We start from the raw sequence: 13,332 nt of genomic DNA, 5'->3' as shown, positions 1-13,332 counted from the left end.
CAGCTCCCACTTGTAGCTTGGTGATCGTGAGGAAGTCAGAGAACATCCCTGTGCCTGTTTTCTCCTCTGAGAAATGGCATTAGTGAGAATTGCTTCCCTTTTTAATCACAGAAATAAAGCATGCAAAGAAGTTAACTCGGTGCTATTGGGCAGAGCGTGAGAGCCCAGCAAACCAGAGAGATCAGCTTGCCCACAGCAATGGTGAGGACTGCGGAGAGTGGGTGAGGCTGGGGCAGGAAGCAGGCCAGCCTGCCAGAGCCCAGGAACAGGTGAGGGGCAAGAGTGAGCTCCTCACCCTGAATTCTCAGGGGACACAGGCATGCAGGAGCTGTGGGAGCACAATCATGAGGGCTGCCCTCATTCCCCTGGTTTCCTCCATATCTGACGTGGTCCCAGGTCCCCTTCTCCCTGTGTTTCCTCTCTACCCTGCTTTCTTCCTGGCTGCCCTCCCAGGACTCATTTTTGGTCCTGGTCAGGAGGAGTCTTGAGGTAACTATAGGCCTATTAATAACTCCTGTGAGGTTCAGCCCGCCATTTGTTGAGACCTCTGAGCTTAGTCAGAGCCCTCCTCCTGCTGGGACCTGAGAGAGGGCTGGAGGGAGCTGACAGTGCAATGGCAGTTTTCCCTGGGGCTGCCGCTCCAGGACCCACTGGCAGGTATCTGCCAAATTCGAGCTTTCTTTTGGGTCTCTGGGGTTCTGAGGTGTGACTTTTCCTCTAAAGACAGGTGGAGCCCCTGGTGGGTGCCTTAGCCTCAGAAATGGGTCCCCCTGAACTGGGAGCTGTTCTCCACCCTCAGTGTGCTAGGACACCTCACACCTGGCCCTGCCCATTCTGGCTTCTGAAGCCCACAGAGAGGGTGTGTAGAAATTGCTAGATACGAAAGGGCAACAAATAAGTCATAGGAAGTGTATTTACATAAGTCAGTGGTTTTCAGCTATTACATTTACTTCAGCAAAAGAGATATTTAAAAATGCGAATACCCTGTGTCACCCTGCAGAGATTTGGGTTTATTTGATGGGGCAGAAGACAGGCATCTTTGGTTTTTTGTTTGTTTGATTGTAACAGGATCTTGTGCTGTGGCCCAGGTTGTAGCACAGTGGCATGATATGGGCACTGCAACCTTGACCTCCCAGGCTCTAGGAATGCTCCCTTCTCAGTCTCCCAAATGGGTGGGACTATGGGCATATACCACCATGCCATGCTAATTTTTGTGTTTTGTAGAGACAGGGTCTCACTATTCCACCCAGGCTATTCTTAAATTCCTAACCTCAAGCTGTACGCCTGCCTCTGCCTCCCACAATGCTGAGTTTACAGACGTGAGCTACTGTGCCTGGTCCTGTATCTTTTAAGAGCTTCCCTAGTGCTTTGAATAGGCACCCAAGCAAAGAAGGCTTTGCTTGCAGAGGCTTGTGGAACCCTGTTGAGGCTGTATGTTCTTCACAGCCGTCAGATTGTTCCCTGAAGTGTCTGCTTAGCAGTGCACAGGGTGTTTACATGGAGGGCTTTGGGGAGCTGTTGGGTTTGGGTTGGCTGGGGCATGAGTGTTGGCTGTGAGATCTGTCACAACCTGGTCCTATGGGACACCCAGTCTAGGATCCTTCTTCCCAGACCACCATCCTGCCTCTCACCACTCCTATGAGGAGGCCAAAGATCATGACCCCATGGACAGAGGCATCCAGGTGCAGGACCGAAGTGGGGTGACTCGCATCAGGAGGGGTGCAGCTGCTTGCTGGAAGGGTGTTGGGAAGCGTTGGTCCGCCAGCTGTCACGTCCTCCTGTTCCTGTTGAATCCCAGCGATCCTCACTTGGAGTCTGGGTTTCAGAAGGGTGTGGCCCTGGGTTCTTGGCTGGCTGAGCTGGTGCTTTTGCAGCCTCTGGGGCTCTTGTATGTGAGGCCTGACCTGAGTTGCTTCAGGAAACTTTTGACCCTGAGGCTGCCTCCTGCTTAAGAGCAGAGCCTTTGTGTGGAGATATGGCTGGCCTCCCTGGTGCCCAGCCTGTCCTGTCCTGTTATGTCTGGGTTTGAGGCTGTGTGGAGGGGTCTCATCCCATAGAGGAGGCAAGGCCAGTCATGTGGGTCAGAGTGAAGCATGGTGATCCCAGCTGGCTGTGCCCGGCCTTTGACTGGAGGATTCTGAGAATGACCAGGCTTGGGGAGCTGCCCTTCCTGGGAAACAGCATGTCCCCTCCCCTACTGTAGAGTTTCTGGATGTGACCCAGAGTGTGCTGGGCCTCTGTAGCATGTGCTGGGTGTAGCCGTGTGATTCAGGGTGGGAGGTGTATGGGATCATCTGCTCTGAGCCAGGTAAGGCCTGGATAGGACTGGGGCAGCCCTCGGAAAAGCCAAGTCTGATGGGAGAATAGGCATGGGTAGAGAGGGGACACGGTCACCAGGGCTGTGTGTCACCTGTTCTTGCTGCTTGGTCTGCCCTGGGAGTGAGAACAGAGGTGAAGGCTGCTGTGGACCCTCTTTGGCTTCCTGCAAGCAGGTGTTCACGGGGGGAGTAAGGCGGTTGGGGGAAAAAAGTAGTCTCTGTGGTGTTGACTGGTTTTTTGTATGTCATTGTCCTTTTTCTCTCTGCTGTCCCCAACAGCTCTGCTGTACCAGCCCATTGACCAAGTAAGTCACTCAGAGCATCCTGGTCCTACGCACCAGTGTTAAGGCCCCTGAAGGGCCAGAGAGGGCTTAGGAGTTTCTCAGAAGACTGAGCCCGGGGTGGGAGGGCACCAGAGTCACTGCAAACAGACCATTTGAAAAGTCAGGCAGAGGGATCCTGGGCCCTGAGTATGCCTCCCTGGCCTGTGGTAACCATGCCAACAGGGCCAGGGCCTCAATAGAGCTCAGCTACTGAGCTTGACATTTGGCCAATTGCTCTCAGTGGAGGCAGGAATATCCTGCTTCCCCAACCCCTGTCTTTTGGTCTCCAGGATCCTTGGAGCAGCTGCAGGGTGGGTAGAGGGGTGTCTCTCCCAGCTGCGTGGTAAGATGAGCCTCCACCTGACTGCCTCTGCCAGGAGAAAAGAGTAAAGACTGCAGCGGGGAGAAAAGCCAGCTGGGGCCCTTTTAGAGTCAACCCTGCTGCTCCGATTCTAATTTTCCGTTCAGATTTTGCAGGCATGAGTGTGGGTCCCTGAGGGCCTGCCCTTTGAATTCTTTCGGTGAGGACTGAGCATTGCCCAGGGGCTTCTCACTGAGCCCCAGAAGCATGGCCCCGAATTCACCAACTCGTCCCTTTCCAGGACATGCTGAAGCACACACCTGTGGACCACCCAGACTGCCTGCTGCTACACGATGCCCTCCGCATTCCCCAGCACTTCTTTCTGTCATCAGTGAGGACATTGACCCCCCTGGACTGCAGTCAGAATGGACTCCCAAGGGGCAGGTGAGCTCAGGGCCCAGCAAGGCCTCACACTCAGGTTGACGAGCCTGGGGTGGACCAGATCCCCAGTTTCTTCTCTTACGGCACAGGTATCACTCTGTGCCCCTGGTCTCTGCAACCCTGATCCCCCATTCGCAGTCAAGGAGAAGTCTTTGGTCCTTGGTTACACTGATTTGATTCCCTGTAGCATTTTAAGCCCTAGGCCGAGAGCTTTGAGCCCAGTGTCTCAATAATTTTCCTAGGAATCCAGTGAGCCAGAAGAGGAGACAGGCCTGGACAGTCTCTCCATTTCCATAACACAGTCTTTGAGCTGTGTTAGAGCTGGATTCTTTTCCTCGGGTGGGCTGTCTGGAGACCCCAGGCATTGCTTCCCACACCAGGGAAGTCAGCCTGTGGGTACCTCATTCTTGATTGCAGACACCTGCCTCTGGCCAGCGTGACGCCATCGGGGTAACCCAGGAGGCTGAGGGAGCAGGAGATCTCAGCCGCTGTAGATTGGCCTGCACAAGCAAGAGTCAGGGAGTGAGCCCCACAGAGGGAAAGGCTAGTACTAGAGGTGGCCAAGGCCATCCAGGTTGCTGGAACATTTTACATGAGCTCCTGGATGTCAGACAGCAGTTTCCCTGGGGGCCCTTCTATATGCAAGGGTGTGGGTTAGCCCAGTGAGGGGAAGCAACACTCAGCATTAGAGGCACAATTCACCCCTGTGGGTTGGCAGCCTGGCCCAGATCAAAGGCTTCTTGATGGATAGAGGTTGTTAAGTGGCCCTTAGGAGTGAAGACTGCCTGGGTTCATGCTCCTGTGTTATATTTGTGAGTGACGGGAGGGTCTGGAGAGTGTCTGATGGTGCATAGGGAGCTGTTTCTGTGCAGTTGCTGGTGCCAGTTTGCAAAACCATGGAATGTCACTAGTTTGTTTTGGTCTGGGGATATCTGAAAAGTCTCTGGAAGACTTCGAGTAGCATCGGTTGCAGGTCATCTTAACTGTACACTTTCAGTACACGCACCTACATATTGCAGTATACGTAGGTCACACGTGTGTGTCATGGAGACAGGAAAGGCTGGGACAGATGGTCACAGCCCCAAAGAAGCCCTCCTGACTCTGAGGGTGGCTGAGGGGAAACTCTGGAAATCCTCATGGAGTAGGAACCATCCGGAGCCCAGGTGAGAGGTGGCTGCAGGTCCCCCGAGGACACTTCTGCGGCCCCACCAAAGGCAGCCCGGGGCCTCCCGTCCCCTGGGTGTTCTTTTTATAAATGTGTCCACCATACATGAATTTGGGTTTGGTTCCCCTGTTGAGTCTTGTTCTGTATTTTTGTGTGAATGCCAATACCATGTTGTGTGGATCACTATAGCTCTTCTATGTCATTTGTAATCAGGGAGCATAATACATCCATGTACTTTGTATTTTCCAGTGGTGAGACTGTTAGATGATATAGTAGTTGTATTTATAATTTGAGGAGGAACTGCCGACTATTGCTCATAGTGCTTGACCTGGGAGCAGAGGTTGCACTGAGCCAAGATTGCGCCACTCCATTCTAGCCTGGGCAACAGAGCGAGACTGTCTCCAAAACAAAACAGAGATTCTCTGTGACAATGACTGCATCAGCCCCTCAGGAGGGAGTGCTTCTCCAGGGCAAGGTGAGGGGAAGCCCAGTGATGGGAGCGCTGCCCGGAGAGGAGTTAGTTCCAGTGGCGGGGGCCCTGGGCTTTGGCCGAGGACTGTGCATTGGCAGCTGCTCTGCCTCCCATAAGCCCTTCCCAGCTGCACACGTTGTGAGTGTCAGTGTGCAGTCACAGGCCTGCCTCCTTTGGAGCACTTTGTGACCATGATTTTTGCCTGTGGGGCAGGGTAATTTCAGGATCTGACTTGATGCACTTGGATGTTCTTAGCCCCAAGAGGTAGCTCTTGTCATTCTAGTCTTTTGTTTCGTTTTATAGAAATGGGGTCTTGCAATGTTGACCAGGCTGGTCTCAAACTCCTGGGCTCAGGTGATCCTCACACCTTGGCCTCCCAGTGTGCTGGGATTACAGGCATGAGCCACTGTGCCATGCTATTTTTCTTACTACTAGTTTTTGTAGAGCTAGGGTCTTGCTGTGTTGCCCAGGCTGGTCTCTAACTCTTGGCTGCAAGTCACTCTCCTGCCTCAGCCTTCCAGAATGCTGGGATTACATCCCCTTCTTACCTTCTCTGCCAGAAGAGCCCCCGTAGTGTGTGAGTGCTGAGTCATGCAGTCTTCTGGGTGCTGAACGGGCTTTGCTGCTCTGGTCCTGGGCTCTGTATATGGACGTGATCTGTGTGAACAGCTACTACCCTTGGTATCATGACTATGGGCACCTGGAGTTGATTCAGCTGCAGCTGGCCACCCAGTTTGAGAATTGGTGTAAGACTTACCGCAAGCCCATTATTCAGAGCGAGTACAGAGCGACAGAATTGTAGGGTTTCACCAGGTAAGAGGTGTTGAACTTTGTGTGTCCTCTCTGGGCAGAGATGTCACTCGCCTCCCCTGGCCTGCCCTGTGCCCACTGCAGTGCTCCCCTTGCTTCACCTTTGGGCTCACCTCCCGCTACCCCATCCACATTCCCTTATTGCCAGCAGCCAGGCCTCTGCCCCACTCGCTTGGTCCTCAAAAGTGGCCTCCTTAGCGGCCTTGTTCCCAGAGAGCCTCCTATCACCCATGCCCAAATGGTCTTTCTAACTCCTGACTTCAAGTGATTTGCCTGCTTCGGCCTACCCAAATCCTGGGTTTATAGACGGGAGCCAACACGCCCAGCCTGTCCTCATTTTTTTATCTCTCTCATTTTTTTGTCTTCCTCTGCAAAGATAGGTTGCTTTATCTTGTGGGGTTTTTTTCCTTCATGTGGATTCCTGAACCCCATCCAGCCCCTCGTTCCCTCCCCAGCCAGCTCACACTCGTTTGTCACAGCTCCTGGGACTCCCATTGACACATAGAGAACAGCCCCCCACAGTGGACTGTGCTGTTCTGTTTGCACCCTTAAATTTATCTTGCTTACAGAATGCCACTTCTGCAAACTAGTCAAGAAGGGGGAAGTGGCTCGTGGATATGCACCCTTGCTCATCCTCTTTGAAAAGGTAACCAGCTCTGATTTCTTTTTTCTTTGAGACAGAAGTTCATTCTTGTCACCCAGGCTGGAGTTCAATGGCACAATCTTGACTCTCTGCTACCTCTGCCTCTCGGTTCAAGTGATTCTCCTGCCTCGGCCTCCCAAGTAACTTGGATTACAGGTATGCACCACCACGTTCTCCTAATCTTTTTTTTTTTTTTTAGTAGAGATGAGGTTTCACCATGTTGGTCAGGCTGGTCTTGAACTTCTGATCTCAAGTGATCCACCTGCCTTGGCCTCCCAAAGTGCTGGAATTACAGGCGTGGGCCACCATGCCTGGCCCCAGTTCTGAATTCTTAAGAAACTCTTGAGAAGTTCTAGGTCAGCACTGATAGACCTGGGTGCTGTAGGTGCTGGGTGTGGTGGCTCACACCTGGAATGCTAGCACTTTGGGAGACAGACGTCAGAGGCTCTCTTGAGCCCAGGAGTTTGAGACCAGTCTGCACAACATAGATCCCATCTCTACAAAAAGTTTAAGATTAGTTGCGGTCGGGCATGGTGGCTGACACCTGTAATCCCAGCATTTTGGGAGGCCGAGGTGGGTGGATCATGAGGTCAGGAGTGCGAGTCCAACCTGACCAACATGGTGAAACCTCGTGTCTACTAAGAAAATAGAAAAATTAGCTGGGTGTGGTGGTGTGCGCCTGTAATCCCAGCTACTCAGGAGGCTGAAGCAGGAGAACTGCTTGAACCAGGGAGGCAGAGGTTATAGTGAGCCAACATTGTGCCACTGCACTCCAGTCTGGGTGACAGAGCGAGACTCTGTCTCAAAAAAATAAGAAAAAAAATAAAATTAGTTGGTTATGGTTGTGCTTGCCTGTAGTCCCAGCTACTTGGGACGCTGAGGTGGGAGGATTGTTTGAGCCCAGTAGGTCAAGGCTGCCGTCTGCCATGATTGCACCACTGCGCTCCCACCTGGGGGACAGAGTGAGGCCTTGTTTCAAAAAAGAACCCTTGCAATGATAGAAATGTCCCATATCTGCACTGTGTGAAATGGTGGCCACTGGTTACATGTGGCTATTGAGGTCTTGATATATGCCTGGAATAGCTCAATTTATTTAGTTTAATTAAAAATAATTTTTTTTTTGAGACAGCCTCACTCTGTTGCCCAGGATGGAGTGCAGTGGCATAATCACAGCTCACTGCTCAACCTCCTGGGCTCAAATGATCCTCCCTCCTCAGCCCCCCAAGTGGCTGGAACCACAGGCATGCGTCACCACAGCTGACTAATATTTAAACTTTTTGTAGAGACTGGGTCTCACTGTGTTGCCTAGGCTGGTCTTGAACTCCTGGGCTCAAGCGATCCTCCTGCCTTGACCTCACAAAGTGTGGGATTCCAGACCTGAGCTGCCATGCCCAGCCTGGTTTAATTTCATTATACATACATACATACACACATACGTACATACATCTATTTATTTAAGGTAGGGTCTCACTCTGTCACCCAGGCTGGAGTGCAGTGATGCAAGCACAGCTCTATGAAGCTTCAACCTCCGGGGCTCAAGCAGTCCTCCCACCTCAGCCTCCCAAGTAGCTGGGACCCCAGCTGTGTGCCACCATGCTTGGCTTATTTTTGTAGTTTTTGTGGAGATGGGTCTTGCTATATTTCCCAGGCTGGTCTTGAACTTCTAGGCTCAAGCAGTCCTCCCACTTTGGCCTCCCAAACTGCTGAGATGACAGGCATGAGCCATCATGTCTGGTCCCAAGGCATATTTTTATTTCTAGTGTAGTTCAGCCTTAAGACTGTACCAGCAGATAGAGATGGAAAAGTAAGATGAATTGAATATCAAATTATATTTATAAATAAAGAAGTTACTAATTAATGACCTTCCTTCCTTCCGTCCGTCCGTCCGTCTTGCCGTTGCCTATGCTGGAGTGCAGTGGCACGATCTCTGCTCACTGCAACCTCCACCTCCCACGTTCACACCATTCTCCTGCCTCAGCCTCCTGAGTAGCTGGGACTACAGGCGCCTGCTACCATGCCCAGCTCATTTTTTTGTATTTTTTGTAGAAATGGGGTTTCACCGTGTTAGCCAAGATGGTCTCGATCTCCTGACCTTGTGATCTGCCTGGCCTCAACCTCCCAAAGTGCTGGGATTATAGGCGTGAGCCACCATGCCTGACCGTGTGGTTTTTTTCTAAACCTCCTTTTTTATTCTGGGTTAGATCATTCCCTGGCTGTCTTTACCCTAGCATCAGTGAGTCCTGCAGACACTACAGCCCTCTGCGAGGTCAGATATTTTCATCACCAGGTGGATCTTAATTTTTTATCTAACATTTACAATTCTGCCAGTTCTGACTCTTAAATTCTCTTTGCCTTGAATTCCAGGATCCATCTCTGATGTTCAGTGAAGACTACCAGTACAGTCTGCTAGAGCAGTACCATCTGGGTCTGGATCAAAAGCGCAGAAAATACGTGGTTGGAGAACTCATCTGGAATTTTGCTGATTTCATGACTAACCAGTGTAAGTGGCAGTTTGGCTCATGGGATAATGTACCCGTCCTCATTTTTTCAGGTTGCCTTGCCCTTTCTGGACATTTTGGTTGTAAGAATATTGGAAACAAAGTGAGGAATCTGGTTTAATCCACGTAGGTTGCGCTGAGGATTTTCTAGGTAATGGAAGTTGTACTTAGGAAGTAGGAAAGCAGTCAGGCCCCCGCTTCTCAAATACAGTCAAAAAGCAAACAGGAGAGTCTCCTACAGTGAGGTGGACATGGCTAGCTTGCCTTTTTCTTGTCTATTTCATAGCCAAGGAGGAAGGAAAAACTGGACCTCATTATGGATTTACTTTTGGGATACACTGATTATTCCAGAGGAAGATACAAAGTCTGAGAAGCTTAAGGTATTTCAGTTTGTTTTATATTACTCACTTGCAAAAAGCAGGCTCATCAAACACAGGTGAGTTTCAACATATCTTGAATATGGCAACATTTAAAAGTCTTCAGACCAGGCATGGTGACTCATGCCTGTAATCCCAGCACTTTGGGAGGCCAAGGTGGGAGGATCCCTGGAAGCCAGGAGTTTGAGACCAGCCTGTTAAGCAGAGCAAGACCCCATCTCTACAAAAAATAAGCACATTAGCTGGGTGTGGTGGTGTGTTCCTGTAGTTCCAGCTGCTTGGGAGGCTGAGGCAGGCAGATCGCCTGAGCACAGGAGTTGGGGGTTGCAGTGAGCTGTGATTGCACCGCTGCACCTGAACCTGGGTGACAGAGTGACATCTGTCTTAAAAAAAAAAAAGGGTCTTCAAACACCAGAAGATCTGTGTTGTCACGTTGGGTGACTGAGGGGCTGCCAAGTTTGCAGTGAATGTTTCCCATTTCTTCTTAGTTTATGGACTTACCATCCTTGGCAGTTTGGTGGGTTGGAGAAGGATATGGTGATGGCGGGAGTTACAATACGTTACTTATAGGGGAAGACAGGCTTTTGAAAGGTTAACGCTTAAAAGTGAGAATGGAAAAGGGATGAGTGAATGAAGAAGATGAGGTGAGAGGGAAGAGGTAAAGGGAAAAGGAGAACAAGGGGCTTTTCTCTGCATGGCACCTGGGATGAATGGTTTCTGGGGACATCCCTGATGGCAATTTTGTGGAGAGGCGCGAAGATTTCTGTGGTAAGAAATGAGCTGTAGGCCCAGCGCAGTGGCTGACAGCTGTAATCCCAGCACTTTGGGAGGCCAAGGAGGGTGGATCACCTGAAGTCAGGAGTTCAAGACCAGCCTGGCCAACATGGAGAAACCTTGTCTGTAGTAAAAAGATAAAAATTAGCTGGGTGTGGTGGCAAGTGCCTGTAATCTCAGCTACTCAGGAGGCTAAGTCATGAGAATCGCTTGAACCCAGGAGGTGGAGGGGTTGCAGTGAGGGAAGATCACGCCATTGCACTCCAGCCTGGGCAACAAGAACGAAAGTCCATTTCTTTTTTTTTTTTTTTTGAGACGGAGTCTCGCTCTGTCGCCCAGGCTGGAGTGCAGTGGCGCGATCTCGGCTCACTGCGAGCTCTGCCTCCCGGGTTCACACCATTCTCCTGCCTCAGCCTCCCCAGGAGCTGGGATTACATGGCTTATTTTTTGTATTTTTTAGTAGAGATGGGGTTTCACTGTGGTAGCCAGGATGGTCTCGATCTCCTGACCTCGTGATCCACCTGCCTCGTCCCCACAAAGTGCTGGGATTACAGGCGTAAGCCACCGCCCCCGGCCTCAAAACTCCATTTCAAGGAAAAAATAAAATAAAAAACCAGGGGGGCTGGGCGCAGTGGCTCATGCCTGTAATCCCAGCACTATGGGAGGCGGAGGTGGACAGATCACGAGGTCAGGAGTTTGAGACCAGCCTAGCCAACATGGTGAAACCCTGTCTCTACTAAAAGTACAAAAATTGAATGGGCATGGTGGCGGACGCTGGTAATCCCAGATACTTGGGAGGCTTGAACCCAGGAGGTGGAGGTTGCAGTGAGCCGAGATCGCACCACTGTACTCCAGCCTGGGCAACAGAGCGAGACTCCACATCAAAAAAAATAAAATGAAGTGAAGAAGGACGAGGAAGAGGAAGAAAAAGAAGAAGAAATAGGTGTGGTGGCTCAGGCCTGTAATCCCAGCAATTTGGGAGGCAGAGGAGGAGCAGGAGGAGGAAAGGAGGAAAAGGAAACAGGTCAGTCTTGGTGGCTGGTGCCTGTGAGGAGGAGGAGAAGGAGGAGGAGGAAAAGAAATGGAGGATGAGAAGAAACAAACAAACAGCCAGGCCTTGTGTAGTGGCCCATGCCTGTGAGGAGAAGGAGGAAAAAGAAATGGAGGAGAAGAAGGAAAAAGAAATGGAGGAAGAAAAAGAAAAGGAGGAAGAAAAAGAAACTGAGGAGGAGGAGGAAAAAGAAATGAAGGAGGGGGAGGAGGAGGATAAAGAAACGGAGGAGGAGGAGGAGTTGGAGGAGGAGGAGGAGGAGTTGGAGGAAAAGGAGGAGTTGGAGGAGGAGGAGGTGGTGGGATTACAGGTGTGAGCCACTGCACCTGGCTGGAAATCATATCTCATCATGAGATCTGGAGGGTACATACCCGAACCACATTAGCCTTCAAGGGAAATTCCAGGCACCTAGCTATTCTTGAGAAGTAAATTAGCAACTTGGTAAGAAGAAGATAGTAATAGGCTGGGTGCACTGGCTCACACCTGTAATCCCAGCACTTTGTGAGGTCAAGACAGATAGATCAACTGAGGTCAGGAGTTCCAGATCAGTCTGGCTAACATGGTGAAACCTCATGTCTACTGAAAATACAAAAATCAGCTGGATGTGATAACGGATGCCTGTTATCCCAGCTACTGAGGAGGCTGAGGCAGGAGGATTGCTTGAACCCGGGAGGTGGACGGTGCAGTGGGCTTAGATTGGGCCATTGCTCTCCAGCCTGGGAGACAGAGCGAGACTCCCTCTCAAAAAAAGAAAAAAGAAAAGAAAAAGAAAAAGGCAATAATAGCTCAGAACAATAGCCACCCAAGTCGGTTAGAGCCACAAGATGTTTGATCCCCTATAGAAAGTAAAGATAACATCTTGTCAAATGTCCCTAAGTTGTTTTTCGGAAGCGTAGATCTCCACTGGATGAAAAATGGTGACAGCTTTCCCTTCGACCTCAGATAAGGGTGAACCGAAGACTGAACTCTTACTGGCGTTCTTTATTCCGAATTTCTTCCTGAGGGGCCTGGAGGGAATCACACTCACAGGCAGAAACTTAACACTCAGCCTCCCAAAGTACTGGGATTACAGGCATGAGCCACCATGCCCCTTCCTGGCCTGCTTTTTAGTAAAATTTTACTCCTGCTCTGCAACTTGCCTCTATCTGGTTTCTACCTTATGACCCTCAGTCAAATTCTTTCTTCTGACGAGGCAAGAATTGAGGTTGTTTCAGTTGTGTATGGATTCACCACTGGGAACTCGGATACCTTCCACCAGTAACAGGTCGAGGATGCTAGGTGAAAATGTTATGAAAGCTGCATGCTTTTTACAAATGTAGTGGTTCTCATGTCCAGCCACAGCCACTGCACCTGTGTGAAAGTCCCCTTAATAAATCTATGTCTCTTTTACTGTCTCCAGATCTCTTCCTCTACCCTTCCACACGGTGCCTTCCCTACTGGAGTAAAGTGGGGTCCAGCAGGGCACCCTCTCCCTGCAATTTTTTTTTGTTTTTTTTTTTTGAGATAGATTCTTGCTCTGTCACCCAGGTTGGACTGCAGTGGTGTGACCTCGGCTCACTGCAACCTTCGCCTCCTGGGTTCAAGTGATTCTTCAGCCTCAGCCTCCTGAGTAGCTGGGATTACAGGCGCCTGCTATCATGCCTGGCTCCTTTTTCTTTTTCTTTTTTTTTTTTTTTTTTTTAGTATTTTCAGTAGAGAGGGGGGTTTCACCATGTTGGCCAGGCTGGTCTCGAACTCCTGGCCTCAAGTGATCCGCCCACCTCAGGTGTCCCAAAGTGCTGGGATTACAGGCGTGACCCACTGCACTTGGCCTCTCTCCCTGTATCTTCATGTATTTTCAAAGCCAAGAAGGAGCTTCTGTCCGCTTGGTTAGGGTCGGGGTCCCAGAGGTCGAGTGTCAAGGCAACCGCTGCCTCCCAAGGAGGTGCATCCCTGCAAGAGGCTGCATCCAGCAGTCATGGAAGAGGCTCCCCTGGGGCCTGCTCCAGTTCCTGCTGGGGAAAGCAAGTGGAGGTGCCCCTTGAAGAAACGGGAATGCCACCAATCTCGGGGGTTCTGTCCTGGCCTGCGGCCCTGGATCATCCAGCCTCTGCTGGGATGGCAGCAGATGATGCCCTTCTTGGCTGTAGCTGAGGGTGGGGTTCCCGCTTCCCCAAAGG

Source organism: Macaca thibetana, chromosome 10, assembly GCF_024542745.1.
Source record: "Macaca thibetana thibetana isolate TM-01 chromosome 10, ASM2454274v1, whole genome shotgun sequence".
Classification (NCBI taxonomy): Eukaryota; Metazoa; Chordata; class Mammalia; order Primates; family Cercopithecidae; genus Macaca; species Macaca thibetana.
This window is presented reverse-complemented; position numbering follows the sequence as displayed.